This window comes from Hylobates moloch, unplaced genomic scaffold, assembly GCF_009828535.3.
Source record: "Hylobates moloch isolate HMO894 unplaced genomic scaffold, HMol_V3 SCAFFOLD_9, whole genome shotgun sequence".
Taxonomy (NCBI): Eukaryota; Metazoa; Chordata; class Mammalia; order Primates; family Hylobatidae; genus Hylobates; species Hylobates moloch.
In genome coordinates, this window is record NW_026652284.1 from 54455015 (window position 1) to 54461752 (window position 6738).

General features: G+C 41.0%; 1 non-coding gene across 1 annotated transcript; it reads left to right on the forward strand.

Moving 5' to 3' along the window:
* Positions 1 to 6086: 6086 nt before the first annotated feature.
* On the forward strand, positions 6087 to 6193 carry LOC116813942 (U6 spliceosomal RNA). The gene has a single exon (XR_004371066.1). It is a non-coding gene; the product is annotated as a U6 spliceosomal RNA (small nuclear RNA).
* The last annotated feature ends 545 nt before the right edge of the window (positions 6194 to 6738 follow it).

The window sequence follows — 6738 nt, forward strand, 5'->3', positions numbered from 1 at the left end:
GCCTCTCAAAGTGCTGGGATTACAGGTGTGAGTCACTGCGCCCGACCTGATGAATTTATTGTTAACTTAAATATGACCATAGTTTTATTTTATTTTATTTTATTTTTTTTTGAGACAGAGTCTTGCTCTGTTGCCCAGGCTGCAGTGCAATGGCACAATCTCAGCTCACTGCAACCTCTGCTTCCCAGGATCAAGCGATTCTCCTGCCTCAGCTTCCTGAATAGCTGGGATTACAGTCTCCCACCACCAAGTTCAGCTAATGTTTTTGTAGTTTTAGTAGAAACAGGGTTTCATCATGTTGGCCAGGCTGGTCTCGAACTCCTGACCTCAAGTAATCCACCTGCCTCAGCCTCCCAAAGTGTTGGGATTACAGGCGTGAGCCACTGTGCCCAGCATGACCATAGTTTTAAAAAGAGAAATCTACAATTTTTTAACACTGAAATTTGAATTTTCAATTATTTTATGTGTCATGAGTATTATTTTTCTTTTGATTCTTTTTCTTTCTTTTTTAAAATTTTATCTTTTCAAAAAACCAGCTTTTAATTTTGTTGATGTTTTATATGTTTATTTCAATTTTATTTATTTATGCTCTGATGTTTATTATATCTTTTCTTCTACTAATTTTGAGTCTGGTTTGCTCTTGCTTTTCTACTTGCTTAAGATGTATTGTTAAGTTAATTACATGATGTTTTTCTTCTTTTTTGATGTAGATGCTTATAACTATAAACTTCCCTCAGTACTGCCTTCTCTGTATCCCATAGGTTTTGGTATGTTGTGTTTCTATTATCATTTGTTTCAAGAAAATTTTCAGTTTCCTTAATTTCTTCATTGACCCACTAGTCATTCAGGAGCATATTTTCTAATTTCCATGTGTTTGTATAGTTTCCCAAATTGCTCTTGTTATTGATTTCTAGTTTTATTTCATTGTAGCCAGAGAAGACACTTGACATTATTTCAATTTTTCTGAATGTTTTAAGACTTGTTTTGTGACCTAACACATGATCTATCCTTGAGAATGATCCATATGCTGAGGAAAAAAAAAGTGTATTTTGGAGCTGTTGGATGATATGTTCTGTAAATACCTACTAGTTCCATTTATTCTATAGCATAGATTAAGTCTAATGTTTCCGTGTTGATTTTCTGTCTGGAAGATCTGTCTGATGCTGAAAGAGGGGCGTTGAAGTCTACAGCTATTATTATATTGGGGTCTATCTCTCCCTTTAGCTCTAATAATAGCTTATACATGTAGATGCTTCAGTGTTGAGTGCATATGTACTTACAATTATTATATCCTCTGGCTGAATTGACTCCTTTATTATTATATAGAGAATCTAGACTTCTACTGTGGCTTTAAAAAATTATTTGTATTTTTCATTTTCTGAGACAGAGTCTTGCTCTAATGCCCAGGCTGGAGTGCAGTGGCACAATCACAGCTCACTGCAGCCTCGAACTTCTGGGCTGAAGCGATCTTCCTGCCTCAGCTTCCTGAGTAGTTAGGACTACAGGCATGCCCTACTACAGGTAGTTTAAAAAATTTTTTTTTGTAGAGACAAGGTCTTGCTATATTGTCCAGGCTATTCTCAAACTCCTGGCTTCAAGGGATCCTCCCGCCTTGGCCTCCCAAAGTGTTGGAATTATAGGCATGAACCACTGTGCCTGGCTTATTGTGGTTTATTTTGGTGACACCAGCAACTTAATGGAAATGTATTGATATAGTTTACCTATTTTAGAAGATAAAGTGAGACTTTTAAAATATATTGTATTTATCTTTAATTTCTTTTGATTAAATAATTAGAAATTCCTATTAGTGAAAATGAGAATGTTTGGCTTATAATTTTCATTCTTGAGAAATGATTGTGGGAATGCTGAAAATCATGTTTTAAATATAAAGTCAGTCCTAGTTTCTTCAACGAGTAAAGGGTATGAAAAGAAAGAGATGAGAACTGTTGCAAATTGGATTCTCCGGAAGCAGATGCTGACACACGGTTTGGGTGCAGGATGGTGGTAAGGGGCAGTGTCTATAAAGGGAAGGTGCTAGACGGAAAAGACCTGTTGCAACGCAGGCCTGGCAAAACCTTGGCAAACCCAGAGTGGCTCTGTGAGCAAATATTGTTTATCAGAGTTGTTCTGTGTCAGGCCAATAGCTGGACCTTTTTACCCCTCTTTTCTCAGTCGCTGAATGTGGGTCGCTTGGAGAAGGGTGTGACCTCAGCTCTCAGCAGCTGATGCTGACCTTGAAGGAGCTGAGAGCTGGAGGCTGTTTGCTGACCCCACACCTCGCAGTTGGGATTCAGGTTCTTCTTGAAGGGTATCTCGGTGATGCCCTTCCATGTCTACCCCAGGAACCATTATAGATTAAGAAAGGCTTAAGGGACATCCATCAAATGCCAAGGATTCCTGATTCCAACAAACAACCAAGATACATTATTATTATTTTTTTTTGAGATGAAGTTTCACTCCTGTTACCCAGGCTGAAGTGCAATGGTGCAATCTTGGCTCACTGCAACCTCCACCTCCCAGGTTCAAGTGATTTTCCTGCCTCAGCCTCCCGAGTAGCTGTGATTATAGGCTTGCACCATCACACCTGGCTAATATTTTGTATTTTTAGTAGAGACTGGGTTTCACCACATTGGCCAGGCTGGTCTCGAACCCTTGATCTCAGGTGATCCACCTGCCTTGGCCTCTCAAAGTGCTGGGGTTACAGGCATGAGTCACCGCGCCTGCCCCAAGATACTTTTGAGATAATTGCGGGAATATAGGTATAGACTGGGTATCCAATGATAGTAGGGGATTAGTGTTAATTTTTTCTTGGGGGTTGAGAAAACGTGCTGTTTTTATTCACATAACACTTCTGACACTAGATGTGTGGGTTTTTTCCCCCCACACCAAGCAATTCTCCAAATCTCTGGATCCCAGCTGGGTGTGCTACAACTTAATCTAATTCTGAGACTATCTACCTGAAGTTTGCATCAGAACCCGTAAGTTAAAGGGCTCGGTTCCTCAAGACTGCCCCTACTTCAGATGTTAATCGCATGTCTGGGGCTCTTGCAGTTCTGAATGACCAGCTTTAAATTGGGGGTTCCCATAATGAGTTTGATAATTTGCTACAATGACTCATAGAATTGAGGGAAACACTTTACTTACGTTTAGTAGTTTATTATAAAGGACACACCTCTAGAAAATCTAGAGAGAAGAGATGCATAGGGCAACATATGGGGCCGGAGAGTGGTTTGTGGCTCTTCTCTTCTCTCTCTGGGCACGCCACCCTCCCAGCACCTTGATTTATTCACCAACCTGGAAGCTCATCAAATCTCATTGTTCAAGAGTTTTTATAGCACTTACTCTGAGTCCGCCCCTTTCCAGATACTTCATTAGCATAAACTCAGGTGTGATCTAAAGAGGCACTTTATGAATAATAAAAGACACTCCTGTCACTCAGGAAATTCCAAGGGTTTTAGGAGTTTTGTGCCAGGAACCAGGAATGAAGACCAGATAGCCTTATTTATACTACAGGTGTGATGATGGAATCATGGTTATGTAAGATACCGTGTGTCAGGCCCCTGAGCCCAAGCCAAGCCATCGCATCCCCTATGACTTGCATGTATACATCCAGATGGCCTGAAGTAACTGAAGATCCACAAAAGAAGTAAAAATAGCCTTAACTGATGACATTCCACCATTGTGATTTGTTCCTGCCCCACCCTAACTGATCAATGTACTTTGTAATCTCCCTCACCCTGAAGAAGGTACTTTGTAATTTCCCCCACCCTTAAGAAGGTTCTTTGTAATTCTCCCTACCCTTGAGAATGTACTTTGAGAGATCCACCCCCTGCTCCCCAAAACATTGCTCCTAACTCCACCGCCTATTCCAAAACCTATAAGAACTAATGATAATCCACCACCCTTTGCTGACTCTCTTTTCTGACTCAGCCCCCCTGCACCCAGGTGATTAAAAGCTTTATTGCTCACACAAAGCCTGTTTGGTGGTCTCTTCACACGGACATGCATGAAACCATCCTTTGTGAGTGATGTATCCTGAAGAATATGGTGGTAGAATAAGGTGCCTAGGGATTTGCTCCAGTAACGCGACAGCAATGAAAATGGAGGACTGATAGATAAAACAAGAATGCTAAATTGTTGATAGCTGTGAAAACTAGAGATGGGCTCGAAGAGATTCTCTTTAGTATTCTATTTATGTGTGCATTTGGAAATTCAAAACATAATGAAAAGATAAATATAGAAAAATACATGAAATAAATATAAATTATAATGAATATTACGATATATAAATATGTAAAAATTAAATATATAAAAGATATTAAAACATAATAAAACATTAAAAAAATACCAAAGGTCATTTAAGATAATACCTCATTGGTAAAAGAAGTAACATGGGCCAGGTGTGGTGGGTTATGCCTGTAATCCCAGCACTTTGGGAGGCTGAGGTGGGAGGACTGCTTGAAGCCGGGAGTTCAAGACCGGCCTGGGAAACAAAGCGAGACCTTGTCTCTACAAAAATTAAAAAAATTAGCTGAGTGTGGTGGTGCATGCCTGTAGTCTCAGCTACTTAGGAGGCTGAGATGGAGGGATTGCTTGAGCCGAGGAATTTGAGGCTGCAGTGAGCAGGGATTGTGCGACTGCACTCCAACTCGAGTGACAGAGCAAGACCCTGTCTCAATTAAAAAAAAAAAAAAAGAATTATCATAATAAATAGTGGGTATCTATTATTGGGTGTCTTTCATATGTTAGAATTCAACAAGTAAATCCAGAGTAAGCTTAATTTTGAGTATTATGAAGATCTGCCCTGGAGATAAAGCATCCTTCAGTGTCAGCTGATAGCTTTCAGTGGAGTGTGAGGATTTTCCTGTGGAGTGTGGCCAAATGAATACCTGGGAAAGGAGATACAGGAAGATCAGGAAGATCGTAAGGCAGGACAGAAAGCAAACTACTGAGAGCATTTTTGAGAGCATCCAGACACAGTGTCAGGTGCTTTACATACATTGTCTAAATTCTCACAGTCACCACCCCATGCTATTATTTAGATTTTCTAGGATTCACAGTATGTAGATTGGGATATTAAGACTCATATTTGGGAACTCATCCAAATGTTGGTTAGGATTCCAAGTTAGGTTGTGTTGGGGTCTGAGGCTTTTGCACTGGGTCACTGGCGTTCAAAGCTGGCCACATCTCAGGCTGCCAGGGAATCTGGCAGCACCCCTGGGGCAGCATATTCTGTCTCTCCTGGAAAAGAAAGCTGCACTGGTCCTCCCATGGCTGCTGGGCAGACCCACAGAGCTTCACAGGCCTGGGATGGCCCTTTCTGCTGATGACACTCCTGCCTAATTCTTGGAACTAGAAAAATTAGAAAAGAAAAAAATTTTAAAAATTAGAGAACAATACTATTCTGAATTTTAATTAGAAGCTCTGAGAGTTTCCTCTTCCTAAGGGTTTTCTCTCTCTCTCTGTCTCTTTTTTGTTCACTTATCTGCCCATTTGTAGTGGCTAATTTGATGTGTCAACTTGACTGTGATAAGGGATGCTCAGATAGCTGGTAAAGCATTATTTCTGGGTGTGTCTGTGAGGATGTTTCTCAAAAACATTAGCATTTGAATCAGTAGACTGAGTAAAGATCAGCCCTCACCAAAGTGGCTGGGCATCATCCAATCTGTTGAAGGCCCAGCTAGAACAGAAAGGCGGAGGAAAGCTGAATTTGCTCTCTGCTTGAGCTGGGACATCTAACTTCTGCCCCTGGAAAACAGCACTCCTGGTTCTGATGCCCTCACACTGAGGCTGGAATCACTCCATCAGCTTTCCTGGGCCTTCAGCTTGCAGATGCAGATTGTGAGACTTCTCAGCCTCCATAATCTCATGGACCAAACTTTCATAATAAATCTCTTTTTATATATCTCTCTAAGTATCTTACTACGTCTATTTCTCTGGAGAACCTGACTAATACTCCATCTTCAGGTAACGCCCTTTGTAATTTATTGTCTGCCAGTATGTTGGGAGTATACTGGTCTCCATTAAAAGCTGTCTAACAACATTGGAAGAGGATTGCAGGGGAGTTTTATCAATAGATAGCTGTAGTGTTCACTTTGGCAGCATGTGTGTTAAAATTGGACCAATACAGAGAAGATTAGGATGGCCCCAGTGCAAGGATGACACACAAATTTGTGAAGTGTTTAATTTAAAAAATAAAAAAGAGATAGTTTTTATGGTAGATAGTGGACTTTATGAAAGAGTGGACTTTTTTTTTTTTTTTTGAAACAGGGTGTCGCTATGTCACCCAGACTGGAATCTTGGCTCACTGCAGCTTTGACCTCCTGGGCTCAAGTGATCCACCCGCCTCGACTTCTAAAAGTGCTGGGATTACAGGTGTGAACCACTGCACTCAGCCTTAGCTGTGGATTCTTAAAGACAGAGACTTAAAAAACGTGTGTGTGTGTGTGTGTGCATGCACATGTGTGCAGGGAAGGGGGAAGAACTGATCCTTTTCTACATCCAGGCTGTGGGATACTCCAATGAGGACAGAGAAAAGGAAAAAATAAGGGAGGGCAAGTTTCTTCCTCGAGTTCACATCTAATGTCATTTGCAATGAAAAGAGCGAAGGACTGGTGGCATTGAACCTGAGCTGAAGGGAAAGCGTACCATTGCAGACGACGTTGGAAGTGTTGTTCAGGACCCCTTTATGTGAAAACAAGACCCCTGGAAGGCAGCTGAGGCTTCCCAAGCAGCAGA